Genomic DNA, 24,059 nt, shown 5'->3' with positions numbered 1-24,059 from the left:
ATTCACCTAGGAAAGGGGCATTTAAGGAAGGTGGTTGGATGGAAGGGATGGGGAGTTGACTTTGTGGCTAATCATGAGGATTGGCCACTAGCAACTCATTAGGAGAGGGATTAGAAGAATGATTAGGTGGGATTAGGGCAAATGGGATTTGTAGGAGGATTTGACTAGGAGAGAGAATGAGTGGAGGGAATTAAAAATTAGAAGAATAATGATAAGTGAGATTAGGGGGCTTCTAGAAGAATTCATTAAGTTAATGATGGATTAGGAAAAATGTGATTTGTAGGAATCTCTTAGGTTAATTAATTAATTGAAGTTAATTAATTAAAAGGAGGAATTTGGAGAAAATTAGTTTTTAGGGATTTTAGAAAAATAAAAGGTAGATTGATTTATTAAATAAATCAATAAACAGATTATAGTGACAACATTAATTATATTTAATTAACATTGAGAAGGAATAGGAATTTGCAAAATTAATAAATTAATTATGTGAGGAATTTAAATAAATTAATTAAAATAATTAATTTAAGTGTCTACAACAATGTTTTGTACATTTGCAAGAAGAACATTGATTGGAGAAATTCGGTAATCAAACAGGGCTATGAGGAATTTGTTAAACTTGGGCAAGAATTGTCAAAACTGATACAAAACATGCTTAATGATCTGAAATGCATTGGAATGAAATATATGAAGGAGGATGGACAAACCGTTGACACCGCTAAAGCCATAAGAAAATCTTATGAAGTACAAATTGATATGGTCAAGAATGCAACATTGGTCGCAAAGAAAGATTTTTCCACCATCGCTAAAATCAAATCCTTATTGTTTTTATGCATAGATCATTTGTGTGAGATTTTGCCAAGATCAAGGGCATAATGAAAAGCATAAAGAGAGACAATAGAATGATAAGAACAAACTGTATTCTCATCAATATGAAAATGATCAACTGGATTAACCAATACAATGAATATAGGCCTGCTTATATAGGCAAGGCCATATGGATGTACGAGAACACAATCATGACATGTGGCTCAATGAGAAACAAGGGTAGGTAAGAAATACTAGGGGTAGGTAGGAGAAATAATATAATATTCCACAAGAGGTGGATGACCCACAGAATGTGGAGTGTAAGAACAAAATAAGACCACAAAAGGTGGAATTTCTCCTACAAGCTATATCCCTATGTGCACACTTCCCTAAGTGTCTCAAATCCAAACTATGAAGAGGTGCGTTATCCTAAGTTAACTTAAGTAAAGTGTAATAATATCCATAATGAATATTTAGTTACACCAACACCCTCCCTTAAGTGCAACTTAGGGGAATGAAGACTCAAGTCAACAATGCAAGATGGGTCCCAGTTACTAGGCCATGATAGGTACCCATGTACAATATGCAAATGCAAGCAAAACTATGTAATGCAATCTCTCACAAATGGAGAAAGGGAGAAAACCCAGTGGGAAAAAACTCCACCCCAAAAGAGAGATGAATGTACAAAAGACTCTCAAAGAAGAAGGACAAAACCTTAAAGAGGAAAAAGTCCCCCCATAAGAGAGGAAGGAGAAGTTAGTTGACCCCCCCTAATGAGACATCTCGCACCCCCAAGAGAGCTCGCACTGCTGGCACTTACTCTCGGTGAAAGGTTTGGTGAATATGTCTGCAACCTGCTTTGTTGTAGGACAATACTACAAATCAATGACCTCCTCCTGAATCAGCACTCGGATATAGTGCATATGGATATCGATGTGTTTGGTCCGTTGGTGTTGGACTGGGTTCTTCGAGATTGCAATAGCACTCTGATTGTTGCAATGTAGAATTGTCGGTCATGGAGTGGTGAACCCAAACTCTATGAGAATCTGTTGAAGCCAAATGGTCTCGATCGGTGCATTAACAGCTCCTCGATACTCACCCTCAATCGAAGAGAGAGCAATAGCATGTTGCTTCTTGCTCTACCAACAAATAGGGCCCGAACCAAGGTGGAAACTGTAACCTGAAGTAGACTTACGATCATCAAGATCTCCAGCCCAATCGGAGTCTGTGTAATCAAGCAAGTGAAGTCTTGTGCCTACTACATAGTGAATCCCATAGTGATGTGTACATTGGATGTAATGAAGGATGTGTTTGGCAGCTTTCCAATGAACCTCATGTGGTTTCTGCATTAAGCGGGAAACCATGCCAACCGCAAATGAAATATCAAAGCATGTGTGAGTCAAGTAGATGAGACTACCCACAAGTTGACGATACAATGTGGCATCAACTGGTGGAGAAGAGCACTAAGCCTCAAGCTTGACTCCTAAAAAAAAGGGAGTCGGTGTAGGCTTACAATCAGCCATATGAAAGCATGCAAGTAGATCAAGAGCATACTGGGCTACGATAGTGTAATCCCGGAAGGTGACTGTGAAATCTCTATCCCAAGAAAGTAGTGCAAAAGACCCAAGTCAGTCATAGCAAATATGTCATGCAAAGTAGATTTGACCCTGCTAATGATGGATGCGGTGCTCCCTGAAATAATCAAATCATCAACATAGAGCACAAGTATCAAGTGAGAGTCATCCTGTTGCAAAATGTAGACATTCGGATCGAAATGACACCTGGTGAACCCTGCTAAGAGAAGAAAGGAATCCATCTTGGCGTACCAAGCCTTGGGGGCCTGCTTAAGGCCATAGAGAGATTTCCTTAATCTGCAAACCAAGGATACTTCACTCTTATGAATGAGAAAGTAGACCCAAGTGAAGTGGGAGTAGTCATTGTAGACACCTAAAATTAATTAAATTAATATTTGATTAATTTAAGCCTATCAACATAATTAATTAATTTAATTGTGTTATCCTTATTCCTCTCAGAATCAGTTAAATCTAATTTAATTAATCTTGTCACTATTGTCCAATAATTAATTTATCAAATAAATTAATTATTCCCCTATTCTTCTAAAGTCATCTCAATAATTATTTCCTCTAAACCCACTCAGTTAATTAATTCTAATTAATTAACCTAGTCATGTGATTCCTACAAATCACTTTTTCTAATCTCACTTATCCTAATTAATCCTTCTAGAATCTCTCATAATCATGCTTATCATTATCCCTCAATTTTTAATTCCCACTCATGTCACATCAACATTGAGTCTCTCAAAGAAATTCAAATTTCTTTGAATCCCTCAATGCATCCTTATTTTGGAATTTTTAATTCCTCATATTTGAAATTCAAATTTCTCCCCCCTTTTTCCAAGGAATTTTATATTCCTATTTATTTTCCCAAGGCACCCTTGATCCATGCCTTCTATCTAAAATAAATCTCAACCCTTCATAATCAAATCAATCTTGGCCCTCCATTGGCCTCATCCAATCTATAAATTGGAGCCTATTCTCCTCACAAAGAATCCACTTCTCATACATTGTCATGTTGCCCATTTCTCTTCTATCTTCTTCCTATCATACCCTCATAATGCCCAAATATCCTCTCATCTAATCCAATTCATCTCATTCATCCTCATCATCCAAATATAATCGAAACATAATTTCGTTGAGCATTTGGAGAGCAATCCACATCCACATCAAGCAAGGAGCACATCAAGTGTAGCATCAAGGGCGCATCTTCATCATCCACTTCATCAAGCTCAATCTGAGGGAGAGGTGAAATACAAGGTATAAAATTGGTTGTTTTCATTCGTATTGTGTCATTGTTTGGTTTATTTTCATTCTAACCTCCTTTTGTCCCTTCATTCTTCTTCCATCTTTTTCCCCTCTTCAGTCATCAATGAAGGTGAGGACATAGTGGGCCTTGCTAAATGAAGGTGTTGGAAATTGACCTGCTACATCATTGTGAACAAGTTGAAGAACTTCCAAAGCTCTCCAATCTTTCCCCTCATCAAAATTCTCCTTGGGATGCATGCCCATGGAACAACCTGAACATACACCCTCTGAAAAACTGATTCGAGGTAGACCTGTGACCATGTCTTTAGTCCTGAGCTATTGAAGATAGCGGTAGTTGAGGTGACCAAACTGCTCATGCCATAGCTTACTTTCTGAATTTGAATGAGTAAGCAAGGCTCTAGAAAGAGAACTTGGCACAAAGTGGGAGAATGAATAAAGCCTTGAGTTTTCATTGACTTGTCCCACTGCTACCAAGGCTTCATCATCAAGTTCCTTTACCATAATTGAATCAGGTGTAAACTAAACCTTTTTCTCATTCCCATAGTGAGTGATTTGGTAGATAGAGAGAAGGTTGGTAGACAAGTTAGGAACATAAAGAAAATTCTCAAATGTTCCATCATCCATGTCAACAGAACCTTTCCCTTCAACCTCTACTTGTGTATCATCACCTATGTAAATGTGAGGTACCTTAGATGGCTCCAATGAAGAAAATTGCTCCTTTGTATAACCCATGTGATAAGAGGCACCCGAGTCAAGTATCCACTATTGTGAAGAACCTGTTGTAGCCACAAATGCTTGCCCTTTTCCCTTAGACTGTGAGGAAGGGGAAGGAGATGAATCCTTCTTTATGTAGGCGGATGGCAAGTTGATGTTGTTTTTCTTAAGAAGATTTGTCAACTCATCAACTTGCTTGGTCTGGCATCGATGCTCATCATGACCATACTTCTTGCAACATGTACAAGTTGGTTTATCCTTCTTAGATGGAGTCCCCTTCTTTAAAGAGGATGAAAAATTGCCTTGTGATGGAGAGGATGATAGTCATTTTTCCTGTTGTGGCTTTGACTTAGATTGCTTCTTCTTCTTGTTGGAATCTTCGCCTTGACTCCCTTGATTAGCCACCAAATCCTTGGACTTTGAAGACTTAAGGAGCCCCATGTTCAACAACTTAGATTGTTCCAATATCAACAAATCTATGAAAGCATCAAATGAAGGCATAATGTAGTAACTCCCCACTGTCAAACGATGAGTTTGGAAGCTAGACACAAATGTTGCATATTCTGGTGCAAGCTTGTCCAACAAGTTGAATATCAACTGAGCATCATTTTTGTCAATTCCATAATCCTTAAGCTTTGCTCTTAGCTCATTTGCTTTGGTGACATAATCTTGGATTGTATCAAAACTCTTGGGATCCAAGTTGGTGAGCTCATCGTCAATCTTGTAACTTTTGATTTCATCAACTTGACCATACAATTTATGAAACATATCCCAAGCCTCTTTGATTGTTGTACACTTCTCAATGTGAAAAATGAGGTCATCTGATACATACTTATGCAAAGTTCCAAGAGCCATGCAATTCTTAGTGAGTCATTCTAACTGAGCATTAGGATCGGCCTTAGAATCAGGTGGTGCTATTATTGTTCCATCTATGTAATGCGTGAGACCTTTTTCCATTAATTTGCTCCATACTTTAATTTTCCATGATGCATAATTATGTGGAGTTAAAGGTGGAAATTTATGAGGACTTGTGGAAACAAAAATGAAAGAGCACAAGGAAAGAGAGACACAATCACACAAGACACCCCCCCCCCCCGAATTCACTCAATCAAAGAACCCCCCCCCCCCAAAAAAAATGATGATTTGGCACTTTATACTTAGAGAGTGTACAATGGGCCACTTGCAAAAAAATGGCAAAATGGACTTCTGATTTCAACTTTACAATTGCCTTAATAAGGCCAAAGAAGACTCAAACTAATAATGCAAGAGATCTAAACTAAGATTCAAGCAAATTACAAGTACCAAGTAGGCCAAATAAGACCAATATCTGAAAGTACAATTTCCACTCAAAATCTAAGAAATCTGATTATAGATTATGAAAGTAGATGAAAAAATATGCACTTTCAAAAAAAATGGAACCTGAAAAGGAGGTTGTATGAGCTCAAACGAAGCCTTTGAAGTTGCAAAATTGAGGATTGAATAGGTACAGCTGAGAGAATCCGAAAATTTCTAAAAAACCTATGCAGAAAAATTAGAAAATAACCACACCACTACAAAGAGCACGAAAAATTATCCCAAATAAAAAAAAATTGCACCCAAAAAGGAGCAAAATTGAGCACGTTATGAGCCTCCAAAGTTGCCCCAAAAAACCAAACTGCTCAACGGAGAGGGGTCTAAAATTTTTCAAAACATGCTGACTGGGCACTGACTGAGTGGCTGACTATGCATTGTTGATTGGGCGCTGACTATGCGCTGCTAACTGGGCAGAAGGTACAGACCCGCAAAAAAAAAATTCAAAAAAAAATCTTTTTCAAAACTAGAAAAAAAAATTTAGAGAAATTTTTTTTTTTTTTTGAGATCCAAAAATTTCATACCGTACCGCCCAAATTGGGCAAAAAATTCCTCCAACACCCAAAATTTGATTTTCGCTAAAATAGGTCGAGTTTATACTCGATTTTTATGGAAACAGCCTCTCGGACGCAATGGTGAGGTCGAAAACACTCTAAGATGCCTCCAAAAAATGTTGTCCCTCAGATCCGAAAATAGAAGTCTTCCAAGATGTCTCCAAAAACCCAATCAATTGAAGCCCCAATGGCTCTGATACCATGTGAGATTTTACCAAGATCAAGGGCACAATGAAAAGCATAAAGAGAGACAATAGAATGACAAGAACAAACTGTATTCTCATCAATATAAAAATGATCAACTGGATTAACCAATACAATGAATATAGGAATGCTTATATAGGTAAGGCCATATGGATGTACGAGTACACAATCATGACATGTGGCTCAATGAGAAACAAGGGTAGGTAAGAAATACTAGGGGTAGGTAGGAGAAATAATATAATATTCCACAAGAGGTGGATGACCCACGGAATGTGGAGTGTAACAACAAAATAAGACCACAAAAGGTGGAATTTCTCCTACAAGCTATATCCCTATGTGCACACTTCCCTAAGTGTTTCAAATCCAAACTACGAAGAGATGCATTATCCTAAGTTAACTTAAGTAAAGTGTAATCATATCCATAATGAATATTTATTTACACCAACAATTTGAACAACCATGTGGATAAAGTTAAACAGATGTGTTGTGATAAAGAGGTTTGACAACAACGGATTTTACACGTAGGCATTCCAAATGAACCTATCATCCAGCAATTCATAGAGTGGAAGATGTATCAGATTGGTCGCCCATTGCCATGAATTGGATAATTGTTCTCGTGTTTTCTTTTATTTCTATTGTTTTTAGTCAAAAAATGGTTTTATAAGTTAGTTTCAAAAACAAATTGTTTAAACTTACCCTCGGGCAGAGTGGTGTAACTCTATGGTTACCGAATGGTTAGGGTAGAAAGTTTAGATTTCTATAAAAAAAAGGTCCGAGAAATTTTGAAAAGATTGACAGACTTTGTTTTAGATACTTGTGGATTTTCAATGAAGGCGTTTTATTAGTGAATAAAAATAGACATTTTCAGCAACTTTCAAATCTGTGTATTTGAATGCAAAAAAGAAAATCTCTATTAGGATAAATTTGTTTGTTTTGAATCTATTGCTTCTTTGATTATCCACTTTCATACGTTTGTAAATGAATGTAATAAGTAATTTTGTTGTTACGATTGTGTGGATCTGATTCCCCTTGTCCTAGGAGACATGAGAGAGACTCAATTAAAGTCCATGATTTTATCGTTTCTTTAATTATAGTTTTTTGAAGTAAAGTTATTTTTTATGGTACATTTGTGGGTTTACATATAGAGTGTTTATCTTCCTGGCATTCATGTGGTGTTGACTGATGAATTTGAAAAGCTTTTTTTTTGCTTTCTGGTTAAAAGTGAAGTTAATATTTGTGTGTGTTTAAAAATTCATTGAACATCATACGGGAAGCTACACCCTTATGCAGAGGGTAAACAATTTATTGAATTACCCAATTGTTGGTTCTTTTTGTCTTTCACAAAAATAAGGGCATACATGAGTCATTTATCATAAAATCATGAAAGGCTAAATTTTTTAACCAACACATTCCATTCAAGTTGTTCCATCCACCTACCATCAATGCCTTAAATTCCCCTACAATGGTAGAGAGATCACCATCCTGGTTGATTCACAACCCTTTTAGAACTACAAACTCCTCGAAGGGAAACACCCTTTTCATTGCCCACTCAATACACCCATTCCTCCACCTCCATTTGATCCATCAAATGTCGCATCCACCTCTTCCCAACCTGAGATCAAGGTTAAGAATATTGACAATGGTTATGGAGAGAACACACTTCAAAATGCACTTTATGTGGTCAACTTCTGCCCTCCCCTAAGTCATATGGAAAACCTAAAGAAATCAAGATCCAAAAAAAGCCCACCATGAAATGCAAAAAGACCACCTTTGAGCAATGGGGCCCACTCGATGAAGAGAGATTGAAAACTGATGTCACTTCTTGGTTGTACTAAGAAGAAGATGAAGCACCAACATATTTCCCCAAGCAAATGTATCCTAAAGCATCTTCTATTATAGACAAGATGGGCTACAAAGGACATGGTCTTGGACCTCAAGAACAAGGAAGGAAAACACCCATCTCTCTAGTTTCCTACAAGCATAATAGGGGCTTGGGTTATTCACCAATGTCTAAGGTCACTATCACTGGTGCTTTGACAGACCCCCCACTCTGAAATCAAAGACTCCGACGAAGAAGAATTTCACAAAGTGCCTTTCAAATACCTTGACAATTTCGTGACGATTTCTTTGATGATACCTATGTTAAAACTACCACTCCTATCACCCCTTCCAACCCATCAGAACTCCAACTCATCCAACCCAAACTCATTGATTGGGACCAACAAGGACCACCTACCCTGGACATCTATGTTGACAATAATGCCCTCTTGGCACTACTCAACATGTGAGACCTCAGGATCACACATTTGTGAATGGAATCCAGCTCAACAGAGAGGCATAATTTGGTAGTCAAGTCAACTCCCTTAGTTGCAAAAATGAAAATAAAAAATAAAAATCAAAGGTTAGACTCAAAAAAAGTAAGAATAAAGGATGTATCTTCTAGTAAAAACTTGGATCAGGTGCTAGAAGATGGGGGATTTGACCTGAATACCATAGTTCCCACATATCAGAAGAAATAATCCTTACTGGTCAAAGAAACTGACACCATCAACATGGGTACCAATGATAATCTAAATAATGTGCTTATTGCAAAGTACCTAATAGATAAGGAGAAACAAAATTTCATAAACTTCCTCAATGAGACACAAATCAACTTTGCCCAGTTTTATGTAGACATGCCAAGCCTTGATCTAGAACTAGTAGTCCACAATCTCACTGCTATACTAGATGCTAAACCAGTGAAACAAAAACTTTGTAAGATACATCCACAAATTTCCCTATTGGTCAAAGTAGAAATACAAAAGATGTTGGATGTTGGATTAATTAGGCCCATTGATTATCCTAATTGGGTCTCCAACATTGTACTTGTCGGCAAGCCCGTTGAGGGCATAAGGGTTTGTACAAACTTTAGGGACCTCAACAAAGCATTCCTAAAAGATGATTTCCCCTTTCCAAACATAGACATGATTGTAGACCTAACAACTAGACACAAGATTCTTTCCTTGATGGATGGTTTCTCTAGGTACAATCAAATCAAGATTGTTGAAGAATACCAACACAAGACAACATTCACCACTCCTTGGCGAACATTTTGCTATCAAGTCATGCCCTTTGAGTTAAAGAATGTAGGTGCAACTTATCAAAGAGAAATGACAACCATCTTCCATGACCTCTTGCATAAAATTATGGAAGACTATGTGGATGACCTCCTCAACAAGTCTAAGACATGTGAAGACCATACCCCTGTCTTGAAAATTTTCTAAAGACTAGAAAAATACAAGTTATGCCTTAACCCTAAGAAGTGTTTTTTTGGGGTTACATTTGGAATTTTTTTGGGATTCATAGTGTCTCATAGAGGAATTGAAGTAGATCCAGCCAAAGTCAAAGAAATCATGGAAATGCCTCCACCTAAGACACTTAGGCAGCTTCATAGTCTCTGGGGCAAGCTTCAATCCATCCGCTAGTTTATAGCACAACTTGCAAATAAATTTCATCCGTTTGCACATCTCCTATGCAAGGACACCGAGTTTAAGTGGGACTTCCTATGTCAAAAATATTTTGACAAACTGAAAGAGTATTTAGCCTCCCCTCTAGTATTGATGCCATCTATTCTAGGATAACCCCTTTTTTTGTAGATATTAGCAACTACGGTGGCTCTGCAGGCATTGCTTGCACAAATTGATGACAAAGGAAAAGAGCATACAATATACTACATCAGTCATACTCTTATGGGATATGAACTCAATTATACTCCCATAGAATGAGCATTCCTTGCAGTGGTCTTTCGTACTCAAAAGCTTTGCCACTACATGCTTAATAACAAGACCAAACTCATAGCAAAAATTGATCCCCTCAAGTACTTGTTGTCTAAAGTTGCTCTCATTGGAGGTACAACTAAATAGGTTATGTTACTAAGTGATTTTGACATATATTAGGTGGACAAAAAAGAAATAAAAGGACAAATCATAACTGATCAATTGGTTGACACACCCATTCATTGAGATCACCGCCTCATAGCAGAATTACCTGATGACTCCATCATAATTGTCACACAATCAACCCAATGATAGTTATATTTTGATGGTTCCTACACACAACATGGATCAGGGGCAATTTTTTTGTTGATCACACCTCAAGGAAATTTCATTCCTAAATCTTACAAGATAGCCTTTGCATGCACAAACAACATAGCAGAGTATGAAGCTCTTATTTTTGGACTCTATTTAGCTATCCAATGGAAGATCACATAATTGTAAGTCTATGGAGATTCCCAACTTGTCACTAAACAAGTTAATGATGAATATCAGACAAAGGATGACAAACTCTCTCTTATCGCTGCAAATTAGAAGACTTCAAAAAACACTTCACTTTCATCCAGTTTGAGCAAGTTCCTAGGACAAAAAATAGAGTTGTTGATGTAATGAATACAATTGGTTCTCCTCTGTAGATGCCTACAAACAGTTAGAAATGTGAGTTCTTGGTTGAGCATCTTTTAGTACCATCATATGATGTCCTTGAATCAGACATGGTATGTGTCCTTGTTGGTCTTGATTCTCCATAGTACTAAGACACCTTGGCTTACCTTTGATATAACACCATCCCCCCTCATCTTACCAAAACCCAACAATAGACATTCATCCGCAGATCTGCTTGCTACACTATCCTTGGTGATACCCTATTTCAAAGGCACTTCGATGGAAGCCTCCTAAGGTGTTTAGACAAAGAGGAGGTTGAACAAGCATTATGTGAAGTGCACAAAGGTATCTGTAGAGAACACTCAAGTGGCCTCACTCAAGCTACGAATCTCTTGCACATAGGATACTATTGGCCTACAATACAACATGACACCTATCACTATGTGAAGAAATATATCCCTTGTTAACAATAGGGTGACAAGATTCATGCATCTTCTCAGGATTTGCAGCCTTTCATCACACCTTGGCCCTTTTCACAATGGGGACTCAATCTCATCAGAAAAATCCATCCCACCTCATCCAATGGCCATAAGGTCATAATAACCACCACTAAATAAGTTTGACTAAGTGGGTGCAAGTCATACCACTCACCTTCACCACTAGCAAATAGATTTCCAAGTTTATCCTGAATTATTTAATCTACCACTATAGAATACCTAAAGTTATCATTATAGACAATGACAGACCCTTCAAAAATAAAGATGTTTAAGAATTATGATAGAATTTTTCCATCCAATATCTCTTCTCCACCCCATACTACCCACAAGGTAATGGCCAAGTTGAGGCTTGAAATAAAACTCTTATCAAGATCCTCAAGAAAATAGTTAATGAAGTTGGTCATGATTGGCACTTGCAACTCCATCCCACCCTTTGGGCCTACCACACAATCATCTACCCCCTTGAGATTCAAAATCCCTTCACTTTGCGTATCACTGTAGAACATCCTTCTTGATGGAGAGTATAGAGTGGATAGGCTACAAGAGTTGGAATTTCTAGATGAAAGGGGTCTCAAGGCCTTAAATCACCTTCGGGTTTATCAAAATCACTTTTGACTGAGCTACAACAAGAAAGTCATGACCCAAGAATTTGGCATTGGTGACCTTGTCCTTATGGAAAATCAGATAAATATCCAAGACTATGAAATGAAGGGCAAGTTTGAACCTAATTGGCTTGGATCTTATGTGATCACTGCAAAGTATGGATCAGGAGCCTATTAGTTGGCTACACCTAAAGGAGATCCTTTCGATGAGCCCATGAACACCATGCATTTGAAGGAATTTTACACCTAATCTTTAGAGATTCCAATTTTCAAACATCATAAAAAGGTCAAAAAAATAAAAATAAAAATACAAAAAAATGAAAAAGCAAAAAAGTAAAGAAAAATCAATTCATCCATTAATGAAAACCACTTTGTGGTGTTATGGGCAAGTACCTTGGTGAAAACCTGATTCCAAACATCAAGATAAATAAGTCAAAACCACTGTCTATTTGGACATCTATCCCCTGCATTCGACATCCATATTTCTTAGTAATGTAAGTCATTAATTTGCCACTTAGTTCGTCATCTGCTCCCCTTATCTATGCAAGTCGCTTTCATCTTGATCACCCGCATCATTTTCCTTGACTCCTTACATTCACTTCTCCATCATGAGATGATGATAATTCATCCAAGCTATGAATAAGGATTGACCCAATACATTGATCTTTTATTCCATCACACTGAGATTCACCCGCTATCTGAGCTTATCCCATTAAATTGAGCTTCTTCTTGACTTACGCATCACCCAAGCACCCATCCACACCATGATAATCAAATCTTAGCAATGAGTTTCCCTATCTGCATCCATGTGCACCTCCATCTACTCTATTGCCTATGTCAGTCCTACCAGTTACCTTTGTTCATTGGGATGCATCCATCCCACATCTGGCACGTTATCACAATCATAGTCCTACTCTTGGTAAGAGATGTCAATTGGCCATGTGTATGTCATTTGCATGATTGGTCTTTTTACTTTGATTTGCATTTTGTGTCCTATGACTACTCTTATCTAGGGCTACTATGATCATCCTATATTTTGGTATGTCTTGGGTTGGTGTATTTTGGGGCCTCTTTTGTGGTATGGCGTGGTTTGAGGGTTTCTCTTGTACAATCTTGGAGTCCCACATCTACATAATCATGGTGTTTGCGAGCATATTTTCATTGAGACACCTATTGTTTGAGAGTCTAGTCCACGCCTTGGATATTCATAACTCCTGATTCCTATAATCAATCATGTAAATCATTCTTGGCAATATCAAACTAGGTTTTCTCTCCACATCTACACAACAAGAAATCCAAATCCTCCCCCCATTCATTCATTCCTATCATTCACCCATCTTGGAGACTCCAATTTATTCATTTTTTCTCATCTCTTTCATCTATCTAATCCTATTTATTTTATTATGGTTGGCTCATTACAAAAATTATCCATTTGTATTTCGTTGCATTTCCACATGCATCCATATTATCATTGCATGTCATATCAACATTCACCTTTTGCACCATGCCATTACATACATTTTAGATGTTCATTATCATTTAGTTGCATATTGTATGATTGAATTAGGGTTCATTATATATCATATGTCCACATGATTCATTAGTTATAATATGTGTATGCATCTTATTCAAGTATGTAAGTTCATTACGTTAGTACTCCATCCATGGCCATCTCAATTTGCATATCATAATAATAGTATATACATTTTCATGCAACATCATTATATATCACTACATATCATTCAGTCTCATTGCATTCATTAAACATTCATCTCAAATCACAATCACATGCACATATATATCATACATAAATCCATATATATCAACATCATACATATCACATCCTGCAAACACCATAGGTTAGACGTATTCATCACATATCAAAAACCACCATAGCATTTTAAATCACACAAATCAAATAAAAATCATGTATCCATCCTGAACCCACACCATGTTAGGAACATGGCATATAAGCACTATAAAAATAATCCAAAAATATGTGCATACATCATATAGGCATACATCCATCCTGCATCACAAACATGTCAAATAATCACCATCATGCATCATCATAATCATACAATCATCCATCATAACCCATCAATTATCATATAGAAATCAAATTCCATAATAAATTACACATATACATCGCTGCCAAAAATCATTTCTCATCTCATACATATCAAAAATAATGTTTCTAATCATGATACAATGAATATCCTCGAAGGGTCAAAATGTCACACATATAACTAAGAGCTAGTCTATGCTCTCCCTGTCGCCTACCCTTGGGTTGGCCTAACCACTTGATGGACCTATTGGTGGTGGCCTTGGTGCTCTAATACCCACTGACTCTCTTGAATTATGTGTTTGGGTTTGTCTAGACTAATTCCTCTCTGCAAAGGAGGGAGCTCGTTGATCAGTAGGTACTACATCCTGATACAACACCTAATAGTATTGTGCCTCTAAGAGAGCTCTCGCAATCGCTCTCCTCACATCCATAGACTCTATAAAAAGAGTCATCATCTACCCCAGATCTATGGCTCACTAAGCCATGTCTCTCTCCCCTTGCAACTACATGGCATTTGCCTCTAATCGGGCTAGCGCCCTTAGTATCTGTAGCTCCTCATCCATCCTCTCCATATCCTATGCCATGGCTTCCCCTCTGGCTACCTCTAGAATATTTGAGGTGTTCTCTACCTTAGTCCTATAGCTATCTCACTCTACTATGGTAGCCTTGAGTTCCACCCTCAAGGCATCCTCCTCTGCTCTAACCCTCTCCAGCTCTGTCTGCAGGTTGTCTTCCCTAGCCCTCTCCTGATTGGCTCTAGCCCTCTCTACTACTAATTGATCTTGCAGGATCTATCCTCAAGCCCTCTCCATATCCCTCTCCAAAATGGTCTGATCTAGAGTGGCCTAAGGAAGTTGTCCTTGCCCATGTACTTCTTACACCTGTACCTCTACTACTTGTGCCTATGGTGGTATTGGTGGTGGCAGTCCATGTACTTGTAGAGTTTGCCTTGCCTGCTCTACTGTATCCTGAACATGTACCTATATCGATACATATCCCTATCCTCTACCTCACCTCCTAGGCACTCATCACCTAATCCTCAGGCCTCCTACCACTCCCACCTCTCCTACTCCATCCCCCTCTCCCCCAATCATGTTGTCAACCAATGGTGCAATCTCATCAACCTCCAAAACTCTTGGTATAGTAAGGGGAACTAGTCCATGGGCCTTCCACCATGTTGTGTGTACCTCAGTACAACCTAGATCGATAATATCTTGATGCTCATCACAAACGATGATCTTGACACTTGTCCAACTAATGTGGACCTCAAATGATTTGACAGCATCACCCCATGTCATAGTCTATCTGATAATGCAAGGATGAGTGTGATCCTCACCCACTATGTCCTATCTCTCTCTGAACTGTTGCATGACCTTGTGTGGCAGATACTAGTCTATGATATGTACTACCACCCAAATAACCAACACAAATTCTGAGCCCAAGCAAGAAAAATGTTGTAACTCCATTGCTCACAATCTATATATGGGTGTCAGGTGAATTCCATCATCTCATAAAAAATGTGTCGCAAAACTAGATAGCGCCCACCCGAATATAATGCAGAAGACCTTCGTATCTAGCTACTTAGGGATATCTCCTCCATGCCTGTAATCCTAATGGTTGGGTGACTGCTATGTGCTCCCATGCCCATATGTAGAGGAGCGTGACACCTATCTCGAGGTTCTTATAACATTGATATACGCACATGTGTATATCATGATATAGTTGTCCTAGTATGGCAGCATCCCAAGCAAAAGAGACCCCATCCTCGAGCATATAATATACACCTAGACCACCCTATAAAAAACCCATTCCCACTAAGATTAGGCATCATCCTACTGCTAATTAGGTCACACATGAACAAAACAAGTCATGGAATCCGCTAGTGTCGCTCCATAGCTCTCTAAGATCATGCATGTCCGATCAATCAACAAATCATCTGTGTCACAAACACTCTAGAGGTACCACTCATCGCCCTTTAATTTGTACTCTAGTATAATCCTATAGATTGATACCTTCACGATCTACCAAACATCAAGAAGTGTGATGATAGCTTCAACTATAGGCAGGTGGAAGGTACATGTCTCGTTGTACTAGCGCTCAACCAGTGTCATCATCATCCTAGTGTGGCATCAAATATGAGGCCACTATGAAATAAACTCCAGACCACACCACGATAATAGATCCTGCCCATCGCTATGTAACTGGCTTCATAGCACCATGGTGGGAGGCTAATGCTCCTATGATCCCAATATTGTAGGATCCTCCTCCAACCATTCAAACCCACTAGCCCTTTCTTCTAGCATTCTAGCCTTGGGCCATCTTATTGAAGCCTTGTATCCTTTGCTTTGCTTTCTTTTATCTCTATTTTTCCTCTCAGGTGGAGACGCTTTTCCTCTCAGGCAGAGATGACACTTCCTTAAACGGAGACGCTGAAACCGCGCCCTGTGCACCGTTGCATAGGGTGGAAACGGTGTTCTGCAGTCTCCTCCACTATCCCCTTTTTTCCCAGAGCGTAGATGCTAATCTAACAATCAATGTTTGCCCAAATGTTTCCACACCTGTGCATGCAAGGATCATCTACACAGACGTCGATCCTTGAGCGTAGACATCGATTCGATGATCAATGTTTGCACCCTGCTAGCTTTTCTCCCCCATTAATGATTACTAATTAATGTGAACCTACTCAATTAACCAATTCAAGGTTAGTGTACCTACCGATGGGTTGTACTTAGGCAGTCTCTGGTAGTGGCGGACCCTCTCTTCTCAATGCTCGTGGTGTGGAATGTATGCCATGCTCTCCTTTGCTTTGATCACCTTGGGCTTGATAAACTATGTGTGTGATAATTACCCCTCCTTGGGCCCCATGTGGCTTATATAGGTCCTCCCGTCACTTTTCGTTATCATTTCTCCATCTATTCTCTTTCTCTCCTCTAAAATTCTTCTTAGCTCTCCCTTTCCCCCTTGTTTCTAATATTTTTTCACTTGTTTTCTTCTTTTTTCAACAATTTTCATGAATTTATTTGAATTTTTCAATTAAATTCTCGAGGGGGCATACACTACTCATGTCTTTACGTCGGGGCATCTTTCTTCATCTTTTACCCATCGCCAATTTTTTTGCTACATAAAAGATGGGCAAAATGTAGACGTCTAAAACTAATTAAATTAATATTTAATTAATTTTTAAGCCTTTCTTCATAATTAATTTATTTAATTGTGTCTATCACATTCCTCTTAAAATTAATTAAATCAAATTTAATTAATCTTAACACTATAGTCCAATAATTAATTTATTATTTCCTTATTCTTCTAAATTCACCTTCATCATTATATTTCTTTTAATCATTATTCACTAATTTTATACTCCTCCACTCATTCTCTCTCCTCATGTCACATCCTCCTAACTTTCCCAATTGCACTCTAACCCTCATTAACCCACCTAATCACTCCTCCTAATCATTTGTACATCCCTAATCACCTTGATTAGGGATGATTCGACTCTTTGTCCCAAATGGCATTCCCAGATCTCACCCTCCAAACCTTAAATGCACCAACTTTGGTCATGTTAAAGGATTTCAAATCCTTTGCACATCCCCATGCCCTCTCTTCCCAAGGAATTTTTAATTTATCCCTTTATTCTTCCCACACAAAATATTATTTAGGAATTTTTATTTCCTTTGTCCTCCCCCAAGGAATTTTTAATTCTATTTTATTCTTCCAATGTAGTTGGGGATCTCTTCCCCATGTACTTGAGGAGTATGGAGATGAGAAATGCCTTTATGACAAATCTCTGGAATCCCACACCTTGTCTTCTCAATCCTCTCCCACATTGTTTCAATCTCAACCCTTCATTACAAAACAATCTTGGCCCTTCATTTTGGCCTCCTCCAATCTATAAATTGGAGTCTTCGCCCCTCATTCATATCCATCATCCAAGTAATCTTATGTTGTTAGTTTTAGCTCTCAATCCCTCAATCATATCCATAATATGCCCAATTTATGCTACACTTGGCCAAATCCATTCACCTCCATCCTATTCCCATTCAATCCATTGTGTAGTGGAGAGAAATCTGTTAGGTCCCAGAGGCAACTGAGAGGGGGGGGGTGAATCAGTTGTCTATTAATTTTAAACCAAAACTAACTTAACCAAACTTAGTGAATAATACTGTTAAACCAAACTTTAATGTCGATAGACAGTTTAGTAGTTAATAACGGTACCGGTAAAGTTTAATGCATGAAATAGAAAGACAAATAACATACACAACACATAACACAGTTATTTGTACGTGGAAACCCTGTAAGGGGAAAACCACAGTGGGAAACCTTACCCACAATCAGATGATACTACTACATATAGTATGTGTGTACAAATGGGGTATGCACATGCAAAAAGGCCAACTGCCTAGAGCTCACTACTCAATCACAAAATGGGAGTCACACTGACTACAATTGGATGGTTAAATCCAATGATAATGTACTGCTCAAAATAACATCTTCATATGCTGGATTAAGTGTTGGTTAAGCTCTGATTTGCCTTCTCCAAACCTTCCTTGAATCTTGAAATGATGTATACGTGTATAGCTCTGCTTATATTCGCATATACCTTGTTACAATCCTTTTTCACACACTCCTCTGCTTCTGCATAATCTCACAAATGAGATCTTACATATATACCAAAACCTAAGACCAAATGTGTAGATCAGCTCACTAAGATATTACAATAAAATCAATTACAAATGAATCAATATGCGATGCATGATGTCAGCTCAATGCATTTACAACAATAACAAATCATCTCCATAACGTGTCGTGCTGATCTGGAATAGATAATGTTTGTCGGTCCATAACCTAGACCTATTTATCGATAATAGCAAATATGCAAACTCAATTGTACCAATAATAAAATCACCAAAACCAAGTGTCCAAACAATGTCTTCAACATAACCAAGTAATCTCCAGATGATAACAGATCATCCTTAGTGTCAGTGAACAATAACCTGTCGATGAACCAGATACCGGTGACTATGTATAAGTCACTGAACATGTTGGTGAACATAAACAAAGATCTCCAAGTGTTGACAAGTGTTGACATCAATGACAAAACCAATGCAACACATCCATAATACCAACAATCTCCCCCTTTGGCATTGATGGCAACACAAGATGGAAAAACCATCTAAGTGCCAAAGCAGAAATGCCAAAAACCAAAAACCAACAATCTCCCAAAGAGATGATTAACTAGAACTCAAAATACAGATACAGAGAGTAACAATCTCTCCCCAATGAATAATCTCTCCCCAAAAGATAATGTGTTTTTCCATAGATATCTCTCCCCCTTTGACATCAAATGCCAAAGCAATACAAAACCAAATACAATCAATTCATAGAACTTGTTACAAATACCAATTGTTATAACCTCATTTATTCAATCTACTCCCCCTAAGAAGTATCTCTCCTTCATCAAAGCCGGAAAAAATATTTCTCTGTTAATTCTATCGATCTGATGCCATGCTCCAACTGTCTAAGTTTCCACCAATGAGGGTATAACTCCAAGCTGCTCTCTTAGATATTCAAAAGTTTCTTTAGGCAAAGGTTTAGTAAAGATATCTGCAATCTGCTCTTTAGTATTCAGATAAACCAATTTCACTTCTTTTGCTTCAACATTCTCTTTCAGAAAATTGAATTTGATAGAAACATGTTTAGTTTTAAAGTGAAATATCGGATTCTTTGATATATCAATTGCTGCCATATTATCACAGTAAATGATAATAGGTTCTTTGCATTTTACCTTTATGTCCTTCAACATTTTCTTAATCCATAATACCTATGTACAATTAGTTGTTGCTGCAACATATTCTAATTCTGTTGTTGATAAAGATGTACAACTTTGTTTCTTGCTCAACCATGAAATTAGTCTGTTGCCAAAAAAAAATGCTCCGTCGATGGTGCTTTTTCTGTCATCTACATCTCCTACCCAATTTGCATCTGTGTATGCACATAAATCAAAATTTTCATCTTTAGGATACCATAAGCCAAGATTTGTTGTGCCTTGTAGGTACCGAAAAATCCTTTTCACTGTTGATTCATGATTTTCCTTAGGATTACTCTAAAATCTTGAAACAATACATATTGCATTCATAATATCAGGTCTTGTTTGTGTCAAATACAGTAAACCTCCTATCATAGACTTGTATCTTGTCAGATTGACAGGTGTTGATTCATTCTTCAATGATAGTTTATCAGGTGTAGTCATAGGTGTACTTACTGGTTTAGAGTTTTCCATGCCAAATTTATTAAGTAATTCCTTCAAGTACTTTGATTGATTTATGGATATACTTTTATCTGTCTGTGAAATTTGCAATCCTAAAAAGAAGTTTATCTCTCCAATCATAGACATTTCAAATTCTTCCTACATCTTATTAGAAAAGTCTTTACACAATCCATCTTCTCCTCCAAAAATTATATCATCAACAAAAACTTCAATAACCAAGATGTCATCATTAGTCACTTTGTAATATAAGTTGTTGTCAGCATTACCTTTAGTGTAGCCAATCTTCAAAAGATATTTGTCCAATCTAGCATACCAAGCTCTAGGAGCTTGCTTCAATTCATATAAATCTTTCCTTAACCTGCATACCATATCTTTGTCATCTATCAAAGAAAATCCTTCAGGTTGTTCAATGTAAACTTCCTCTTCAAGATCACCATTTATAAATGCACATTTAACGTCCATTTGATATACTTTATAGTTCTTGTGTGCTGCAAAAGCTAAGAATAATCTGATTGCCTCAATTCTAGCTACCGATGCAAAGGTTTCATTGTAATCAATTCCTTCTTTCTATGAATATCCCTTACACACTAATCTTGCTTTGTTTTTGATTACCTTACCATCTTCATTAAGTTTATTTCTTAATACCCATTTAGTTCCAATTACATTTTTGTATTTAGGTCGGGGAACCAATGTCCATGTGTTATTCTTTTCAATTTGTTCCAATTCATCTTCCATAGCCTTAATCCAATGTTTATCTTCACATGCCTCATTAATAGTTGTTGGTTCAATTTGAGAAATTAGACATACCTCTTCATTTGCCAGTCTTCCTCTAGTCATAACACCTTGATACTTATTCCCAATTATCTGACTTTAAGAGTGATTCAATCTTACATACATGGGTGTGTTCACTTGTTGTTGTTCTTCAATCACTGTGGAATTTTCAGATGATGTCGATGTGACTAGATCAACATTTTGTATCAATGTACTCATAGTAGGTTCATTTGTGATTATCTCAACTGTCAATTCAGAGTCTATAGACCTTCTAAACTATTCATCAATCTTCACATTTGCACTTTCAATGATTTTCTGCAATCTCTTATTAAAACATCTATATGCTTTGCTCTTAGATGAATAACCAAGAAATATTCCTTCATCACTTCTAGGATCAAATTTGCCAATATAATCATCTCTCCTAATATAACATTTGCTTCCATATATTCTGAAATATTTAAGAGTAGGAGTATTACCAAACCATAGTTCATGAGGGGTCTTACCAGTTTCACCTTTGATGTGAACTTTGTTGAATGTATAAATAGTTGTGTTGATTGCTTCTCTCCAATACACATGAGGTAGGTTTGCTTCTAATATCATGCTTCTAGCTGCATCCAAAATAGTTTTGTTCTTCCTTTCCACAACTCCATTTTGCTGGGGTGTCCGAGGTGCTGATAATTATCTTCTGATTCCATTCACTTCACATAATGTATTAAATTCCTTAGATGTGAATTCACCTCCTTGATCTGATCTCAAGCATTTGATTTTATTACTGGTTTCATTCTCTACCATCACCTTGAATAGTTTGAATTTCCCAAAAGCTTCTGATTTCTCCCTGAGAAAAGTAACCCAACACATTCTAGAATAATCATCAATGATTAGCATAAAATATCTATATCCTTGTAAACTTCTAGTTCTTGTTGGACCTCATAAATCAGTATGAATTAAGTCAAGAACATTATTGGATTTCTCTGGAATACTCTTAAAAGTTGTTCTAACTTGCTTTCCAAATTGACATTCCTTACATATCGAATTGTGAGGTTTAACAATCTTAGGTAAATCTCTTACTGCCTTAGTTGTACTGATTTTCACAATGCAATCAAAATTTACATGACACAGTCTCTTATGTCATAACCAACTTTCATCAATATGTGCAATCAAGCATGTCTTCTCATTGTTATTTAAATTAAAGATATTACCTCTAGTCTGATTACTGGTTGCAATTTCCAAACCAGTTCTATTCATGATTTTGAAATTACCATTCTTGAATTGTAATTGAAATCCCTTTTCAACTAATTGACCAACACTCAAAAGATTATGCTTTCAACATAGTAAACATTATCAGTATTGTGCTTACCATCAAAAAATATAGTGCCTTTTCCTCTGATCAAACAAGTTTTGTCATCTCCAAATCTTATTAGACCTCCATTGTATTCATGAAAGGTTAAGAATTTTCTCTTATCACCAGTCATATGATGTGAACATCCAGAATCAATGATCCATTCATCCTTTTCTTCAATTTTAGCTGCCAGGGCCTGCTCTGCTAGTTGAACAGTAGGTGTCAGTTGATCTTTTGTTATTGCAGCAAAAGCCCATCCATTGTCTGTTGGTTCCTCATCAGAATCATCAATAACTCCTTCATCAGCATAGTAACATGATTCATCTCTATTCTTCTTAAATCTATACCTTTGATATTCAGGGTTAGGCTTATATGTTCATTTAGCTTCTTCTTTCAATCTTGCATGTCTATCAGGACATCTAGAAGCCATATGACCAATTTTATTGTAGTTAAAACATTTAAATGGTGCTTTACCTTCATACTTGCTTCCAACTGGACCTTTAGGCATTTCCCTTGCAAATAGTGCTTCAAGCTCTTCAAGTTCTTCATTATCTCTTCTGATTTCTTCAAGTTCTCTAGCATAGAGTGCTTTCCAATCAGATTTTTCAGATGATGATGATGTTGTTGCAGATGATAAAGCTTTGAAAGCCAAATCTGTCTTAATTGTAGCAATAGGACCAAATTCCTCAAGTTCAAAAGCTGAAAGTTTTCGAACCAAAGTATCTCTAGATACTTATGCATTAGGCATTGTTCTCAATTCATTAATAATAGTTACTTTCATTTTGAATGTTGGTGGAAAAGCTCTTAAAACTTTAGAAACAACTTCATCTTCACTTAAGGATCCTCCACAACATTGTATACCCAAAACAATTTCATTAACTCTTTCCATAAAAGCAGAAATCCTTTCATCTTCTTCCATTTTCAGATTTTCATACCTGACCTAGAAGCATTCCAATTTTGCAATTTTGACAGTGGTATCACCTTCATTCAATGTCTCTAATTTATCCCAAATAGATTTAGCAGTAGATCGATCTGATAATCCCATGATTTGTTGATCTGACAATGCTCTCAAAAGTGTTTCTCTTGCTTTGCAATCATTTTCTTCATCTTTAGCCAAGGTTGGTGGATTAGGTTGACCTTGTGTAGGAGCAACATAGCCATTCTTTGTAACATCCCATATGTCTTTTCCAATGTAATTCAAATGTGTCTCCATTCTGATCTTCCATATACCATAGTTAGTTCCATCAAGCTTTGGACTGTCCTTCCTGAAATAGTTAGTAGACATAGGATCTCCTCAAGCTGTTAAACTTCTACAAAAAGAGGACTATTCTTTGATACCAATTGTTAGGTCGCAGAGGCAACTGAGAGGGGGGCTGAATCAGTTGTCTATTAATTTGAAACCAAAACTAACTTAACCAAACTTAGTGCATAATACCAGTAAACCAAACTTTAATGTCGGTAGACAGTTTAGTAGTTAATAACAGTACCGGTAAAGTTTAATGCATGAAACAGAAAGACAAATAACATACACAACACATAACACATTTATTTGTACGTGGAAAGCCTATAAGGGGAAAAACCACGGTGGGAAACCTTACCCATAATTAGATGATACTACTACAGATAGTAT

Source organism: Cryptomeria japonica, chromosome 9, assembly GCF_030272615.1.
Source record: "Cryptomeria japonica chromosome 9, Sugi_1.0, whole genome shotgun sequence".
NCBI classification, from domain to species: Eukaryota; Viridiplantae; Streptophyta; class Pinopsida; order Cupressales; family Cupressaceae; genus Cryptomeria; species Cryptomeria japonica.
The sequence above is the reverse complement of the archived record's forward strand: the minus strand, read 5'-3'. Positions refer to the sequence as shown.